Source organism: Olea europaea, chromosome 9 (genome assembly GCF_002742605.1).
Source record: "Olea europaea var. sylvestris chromosome 9, O_europaea_v1, whole genome shotgun sequence".
In the NCBI taxonomy this organism is placed as follows: Eukaryota; Viridiplantae; Streptophyta; class Magnoliopsida; order Lamiales; family Oleaceae; genus Olea; species Olea europaea.
The window spans coordinates 8166024-8174187 of record NC_036245.1 but is presented as its reverse complement, the minus strand read 5'-3'; positions in this window follow the sequence as shown (position 1 = coordinate 8174187).

Here is an 8164-nt window from a genome sequence, read left to right as displayed (position 1 = left end):
CACGTAGATAAATTCAAGTTTGATCCCATATCTGATATGGGGCATACTTGGGATCAGGAAGTAAAGACTCATGAGGACATGACAGCTCTATGTGAATCTAGTAGGATCATTCGACCATCAAGAAGGTGCGAATCCATGATCATTAATCAGGTATTAGTGATCCAGGATAATGAACCTGCTAGTTGCAACAAAATAAAGTCAAGTGTTGACTTAAAAGAGACAGCAAGAGGCCATGATACTTGAAATAAACTCGACGTATGTGAACAAGGTTTGGACATTGGTCAAGCCTCCTGATGGAATAAAACCCATAAGGTTTTGTAAATAGTTTACAAGGGAAGGGTCGATGTGGATGTGAATATTCATATATACAAAGCAAGGCTAGAAGCAAAGGTTAAGTATTGACCTTGGTGAAACCTTTCTCATGTGGTTTTGCTGAAATCCATTCGGGTTTTACTTGCAATAGTTACATACTGTGAATATAGGTTAAGAGAAGTCTCTTGGAGCTGAAATCTTCGATTTGATGGAAAAAGTCAAAATGTTTGATTTTATCAAATTTGAAAACGAATTGTGTGTTTATAAGAAGATAGTGGGAGCATTGTCGTATTCCTAATATTACAGAAAATGACATTCCTATATTTCAATTGTTGAAATAATGGTTGTTAAATGACTTATTCTTGAACAATATGAGAGAAGCAACTTGATCTATAGTGATAGATCTAGAAAATTGCCTAACTCATTCCAATTTACATAGATGAAATCTTGAAAAGATTTCATATGAAGAAACTGGTTTACTCTTAAGCGGTATGTTGGAAAGGTTCCAAATGTGAAGCAACCGTTGATTCAATAATAGAAACCTAATACATGATTATTTCGGAAGTAGCAAAGAGTTGCAATCTGGATCATGATGTTCATAAATGAACTTGGAGTAGTTCCTAATATTATTGATCACATGCCATTGTATTGTGATAACAATAGAGCCATTGTGAAAGCGAAGGAACTAAGGTCTCATCAATGATCCAAACATGTATTAAGGTGGTATAATCTCATCAGAAAGATAATACATAGAAATGACGTGAAGAGAAGAACAAATTCCTACATTTAACAATATTGCAGATCCACTGACAAAGAGTTGTCATAGCATAAATATAATCGTCATGTATACTTATGATATTTGATACATAAGTGATTGGATCTAGTGCAAGTGGGAGTTTGTAAATATTATACCCTAGGTCCAATCAACTTTAAGCATAAATACTTTTGATATATATATAATTAATGCAATTTAATGATAGATCTATTATTTAATTAATAAACAATTAAATAAATAATAGAGTTCGTAGATTCAAATCTTCGTAATTTGTTAATCACAAGGAGTTGTGATTGTGAGATACAAATTACATCTGATTGAATCTTAAATCGTCTGTGGTCATAAGTAATAACGAGATATGGATATCGTTATTACGGTTAAACCATCACGTGTGGCATTTCTTACTTGTGAAGTAATTAGCTAATCTCACAAGTTAAAGTGTGGCGACACTTAAATGAATATGTGGATATTTTGTTATAGAACAAAACATTGGAGACCCGCTGAGAGATTTCACATGGATAACTATCTGAGTGTCAGTGGTTAATCTCTAACATTCAGTAGTGGAATTCGTCTTTTGACTTGAGTTCGTCATGGTACCTTATATGAGGACAGTCATACTTTGACGGTGTTGGATGTTGCTCTGTAAAGGGCTGCTAATACAATATCGTTCGAGTATGTCAAGAACCATATGAAGGTTGTAAATGACCAATAGAGGATTCGTCACTCTTAGATAATAAGAGATTGTGATTTGCATTTCATTCAATTAAGTCAAAAACGAAATCCTTGACCAATGTATACATATAAGTCGAAAAGGAGTTTTCGACTCATATTGGCTTAATAGTAGAATGAAAGATATGGTCGATAATCGAAATTGACACACTTTCATATCTCGTAGTTGATCGGATCATATTGATGAAGGGATTATAGTTTCACAGTAAACGAACGAGTTTGATTTTGTCACACCACATGACATTTCCCGTCACATGTATTGCCCTGACACATTGTTAGATGTCAATCAGGGACGGCGAGTGTGAATTGACGATAAATTAAAATGGTATTTTAATTTATCAATTTTGATTAGATCAAATTAATATTTCACGTCGTTAGGCATCGTGGTCGGGAACCTAATGGGTCGCACACAAAAGAGAATTGGAAGATTGCTAATTGCCAATTGGTTAATTTAACAATCGTTGGATAAATTAATTAATTGGATTGGTTATTTATATTTTCGAATTAATTAATTGGATTAATTAATTCACGGATCGAGTTTTATTAAATGGATTAATTAAATATTGGACCGGACCGGGCCAAGCCGGTTTGGGTTTATATAAATACATGGATAGGGTTTGAGATCTATATGATTTTCATTATTCTTGCTGGCACAAGAGGAAAAACTCTGGTAGCTGCAATCTTATTTTCTGTGTGAATTACCGTTGGAAGCTGGACAATTGAACAGTTGTGAGTGGCAAATCAAGATTGCTAGAACGAAAGAAAAGCAAAAGGTTTGCAGAATTCGTCAAAGATACAATTTTTATCACGATTTCTATCTAAACACAAAGGGATCCTCGGTGAAAATCGAAATAATTTTAATTTTTCGCTGTGCATGTATAAGTAGATTCCCAACAATTTGTGCAATCAACATGAAGCAGATTATGTGCAAAACTATGAGAAATAACAAAATAACCCATTGTCCAAAGATTTACAATTCAGGTTGAGGAACCATCCAAATTTCTCTTGGAGTAACGCACAGAATTCTTAGAATCCACCACCTCCAAATAATCCACCTGTTTCTAGAGTCAGGAGAAAAAATCCTCACTAGAAGAAATGTTAGTCAAACAATCGACATTACATCTTAGTTCATACAAAAATCTGACCAATTTATGCAGAAATATATCAGTTTATGGGAAAAGCTAACATAAGCTTTCATAATCGCTCAATAGCTATCGAAAAATTACTGAGAATTAAATAAGCCAATTTGCTAGGTTATTTTTGAAAGACCACAAGAAATTATGCTAAACAACACAGAAACTAATCCACAGGAGTAGGTGTTACTTGTTTGCCATCAAAATTATCGAGAACGATACGTTTGCCAACCCACCACGAAACGGCTTTTCCAGTTAGAGCATATGTTTCCCATATTTTTTTTCCTCAAATACTTAAAAAATGCATAGAAGAGGAGATGATTCATGACATTGCTACTAGGAGTGTGGTACAACTGTTGAAAATCAATGTGAGAAAGCCAAAGTAAGATGAACAGTTGGCAAAAGACAGAATAAGTTAAAGAAGAATTCGAACCGAGGGTGTTGATCAAAAGGATAGCGCACGGTTACCCAAAGCCAAGACACCAAGCCCGATTACAGCTTATGTACCCTACATCCATTTTCCTCAAAGACTGCAGAAACAAAAACTGGATAAGCAATTTGCAAAGTTCCTATCCTACTTATAGATGCTATAATACTTAAGGACGTGCTCATCAAAGCAATCAAATTCATATTCCCAATGAATTTTATTGTATTGGATGTAGAGGAAGACAAAATATGCCAGTTATTTTAGGTCAGACCATTTCTAGCGATAAGTCAAGCCTTAGTTAACATTGAAAATGTGATCTGATCTTGAGAGTGGATGATGAAAACAAGAAAAGTTCAACATTTACATCACATCATAGCAGCCACCCTACCTCGAGGAGTTTTATAGAATTCATGAAGACATATGGGTGATCAAGAAAGTTGCCTATACAAATGGAAATTGGCGGACAAGATAGAGCTCCCAAGGATGAAAAAAGCGACTTTGAAATTTGGAAAGTCAAAAAAGTTGGCAAATGCAAATAGTTCAAGGCTGGAAAGCCCAGTTTGAGCCACCTTGAGTAATTAGCTCAAAGTCGAGTCCAAGATTATAATTGAGCGCTTAATAGGAGGCAAACCATTTTTTATCATTTACTTGCTTTTAATAATTTATCGCATTGCATGTAAAAACTAGGATTTCATTTAGTACTTAAGCAGGTTTAATTAATTTTTAGCTTATGTTTTCAGCATTTTATACTTAGGGTCATATTCCCTGCGTAACAATTATACCGATTATTCATTTATTTATTTATTTGGTAGAAAACTTAAGGTTGAACTATGCATTCTGATAGCTTTTTGAGCTTGCGATCGCAAGTCCATATAAACCCCTGATAGAGTAGCGAGCAGATGAACCTTGTAATTACAAGCCTCAAAATGAAGCAATTGCACGATGTCCTTCCATTCATTTACATCCAAAACCTCAAGAAATAATTACTCTCATCCTACACTCACATACAATCAATCTCATGTGATTGTATTGGCAATTAATTTTCCCTTCTTTTTCATGTATAATGAAAATATATTGCAAAATGAGCAATGAAGAGTAAAGGAAAGATAAAATATCAATTACTAACGGAGAAGCATTACTATATGATAGAATGAGTATTGCTAAGTTTCTTTAGGCTTAATTTATGTTCACATTGAGGATAACGTTTATTTCAAGTTTGTTGTTTCGTTACTTTGCTATATTTGTTTGTTTAGGTGTGATTTATATAGTTTTCCAGATATAGAAAAAGTTTATATGCTATAAATCCTGTGCGAGTAATTACATTTGATTGCTACTTCAAGTTCTTTAAGATACAATGAGAGAAGTCTTTAATTGAAAGTTCAATCTTGGCACTTTAAGAATCAGTGCGAAGTAGTTAGAGATCACATACTTGTGATAGAGAAATCCATTAATCATTATGATGAATGATAGTTACTCTAAATATTCTCTATAGGCATTTGAACTTGAGCTTAGTAGTCCAACAATCGGATCGTTTGACTCTATATTGTGATTTGTTCACTATGAAATTGCCTTTTGAAAATAGGACTCAGAGGCCATACATGTTAGAAGGACAAAATCATCATTTTGCCGATTCCAACATATTGATGATTAAATGGGGGTTGACTTGTGGGATGATGATTGAGGAATATTGTTATCGAATCGTACTTTGTTGCCATAATTGTCACTCAACTTGAGAGTGCAATTTTGGCTCTTTGGCTGAATAAGATGGAACTAATAGATGTGTCTAAATTGATGAAAAGTTGACCTAATTAGAAACATCTATTAGAGCTCGAATTTAGCAAATCTGGTTAGGTCCCGCTCTTTTCTTTAAGATAGATGTGAGACTTTATTGACCTACTATAATAAAGCCCAAGGGGAATTGTGATACTACGAAATCCTAATTGAGTATTATTAAGATTTGTTAAATTTTCTCATTTCCCAAAAGGGAGAGAACAAGAGAGAAGATCTAAGGAAGGAAGCTTTGGCTAGAAGGTGGAAGGATATTAAAAAATCTTCTAAGGTTATGATCTTACCATTACGTGTCAAAATCTAAAACGAAATCCAATAATCTCAAAGGAGATCTAAGATCCATAAAATATTTGGATTTAATCTTCAGATGGAAATCAATTTCCTCTCGTGATTAAATCTAAAAAGCCAACGAATAGTATCAGAATCAATGGTTATAGAGATCCTTGAGTAAGATTAATTTTTAAAATCTTAGTATAATATGCATTTTTAGTATGGATGATCTTATGTTATTTAATTTGACGTGTTTATTACTTTTTATGCTTCAAGTAGATATTTGCCTAATCACTTTTATGCTTAGAAGGACCCTTCTGTCCCTCAATCAGTGGCATAATTTCTCTCCATAAGAGAGAATTTTCTTGAAATAAGGAGTAAGAAAAAACGAGCCGAAGCAAACCCTTAATGAAAACAAACAGTGGCTTACTTGGAGTTGTGTCGGTGGAACTCTTTAAGGCTTTTTACCAATTCTTTCACAGGTTTCTTCTCTTTTGTCATATTCACTTATGTTCAAATAGTAATTATTGGTATGGTAGATTAATTAAACATGGAAATTGACGGATTTGTGACATATTTTTCCTTAATTTTGGCATACTTTTAGTATCTTAAACAAGACACAGTTGATCATTTGAATAAACAAAAGTACCATGCATACACGTCTCTTTCCACAATATAAAATTACAAAGCGCAGTCGAACACTGAATCTTGCCATTTCTAAACTCTTTAACGGTGCCTTTTGTTGTTTAGTCAAAAAATGGGATGATGATTTTTTTTAGTACATTTGGACAATAGGTACGTAATGAAATTTTCTTCGCATTATAACATGGATTAAGCCAAACCAACATGCTGAAATATCAGTCTTTGACTAGCAGTGTTTTGTATTATTTTTATTTAACTTTCAATGAGAATTTGTCAAGTGTCTATCTGTTTAAAAATCTGTCACTGAATCTGTTTCTGTAGCACGATTATTATAACATTTCCAGATAAATATCAAATATCAATATCATCCATCCGTCACCTTGATCAAATTTTACTACAATCGGATAACTTTCTATAAATTTTCCTCTATAATCTATATTTTGAAATAATTAAAGTTAGATAACCAATATAAAAATCATAATTTGAATGAATAATATTTCAGTCCTACAAGAAAAAGTAGCGATCGATGAATTTACATAAATGACGTTTATAAAATTCCGGAATGATTTTTCTAATTTCTTTTTCTTTTTCTTTTTTTTGGTCATTGATACAATCCACCCTCCAGGTTGAATCGCAATAAGATCTACCTTCTGTAATATTACCGTATTATCAATGTGATCAAGACAAGAGTGAGTTTGGTAAGTAATAACTTTCGCTATCAATAATTATATAAGTTAAAATGTTACTGTCTTGGTTGTTTTGCTAGATTATTGTTAATTTTACAAGATGAGACTTTTATGGTCATCGGGTAGTAGTTTGCTTCTACAATCGCAGTCTCATTGAATTCCATGTTTCGGTAGGACAAGAATATGATTGGTTAGATTAGTTTGGTCCCTGAGGATGACTTGTACAAAATTTTGAGTTCACTAATGTCCTCTTCCTCTTCCTCTTCCTCTTCAGCGAAACTCCCTCTCCTACGGCCTCAGAAAGCAAACCGGTCTTTTAGATTCAATAATTGCATTACCCTCTCTACATGGTGTATCTCATTATCCTCATTCTCCTTGTACGTATTTGAGCTAGTTGAAAGAAATTTCTCATGATCATTCTACTCGTATCTTGACATCATGCTTTGAAGCATGTGAAGCTTTTCCACCCTCTCTCCCATGGGAAGAGAATCTTGTGCTGCAAAAGATACGCCGTGATTATTGGATAATGAATCAAAGCACCTATTGTCACCAAAACTGGTATTCATCATTACTAATGATACTGTTCATGAAGAGTAATATTATTTAGCATCACTCTAAGTCATATTCAAGTTTCAATAAATAATAGATCATTTTAAATGTAATGCTACGAGTTCCATTTGTATTGATATGTCAATTGAAAACACCTATGCTTGTGCTATAGAATTCATGGAGCTAGAAAGCATTATTCGATACATTCTCATCAAACCCCATATAGATACTATATATTAGTTATGTTATTTGACGAGCAATGCTCATCCAAAAGTGTTGAGGTAATATTAATTAATTTTCCATGTTAAATTCTAAATTTAAGATGACAAATTAATTAAAATCATCTAAATATCACATCAATGCTTACCCATAAACAATGTTGATGAATAGTATTATATGCTCTATATAGAGAGAAAATATATTATGCGTAGATGATATGCGTTATCAATAAAATTCAATTATTAATACACATTATAAATCTATGTACCAATGAATTAATGTGCCATATATAGCGCTTAACATTAATTAAACTTCGATACTTACTTTATTATTTCTCAACTTTTAAAACGAATTTTCCCAATTTTTTGTAATTAAATGAACGAATATCATATACATACAATATACGATTCTATTTAAGTTCTCTGCATTTCCAAGGAGACAAAAATAAATACATCTTTTCTCATATAGAGTACAAATATACAGAGTAATTGTTAGAAAACTATAATGGAGTTCTTTTATTTAGGTGAAAATTCAAATTATAAAAATACCTAGTAAGGTTATTAATTTTTAACTTTGAATCAAATATCTGAAATATCATATTACTCATGAATTACATGTGCAACCAGTGAGTGTA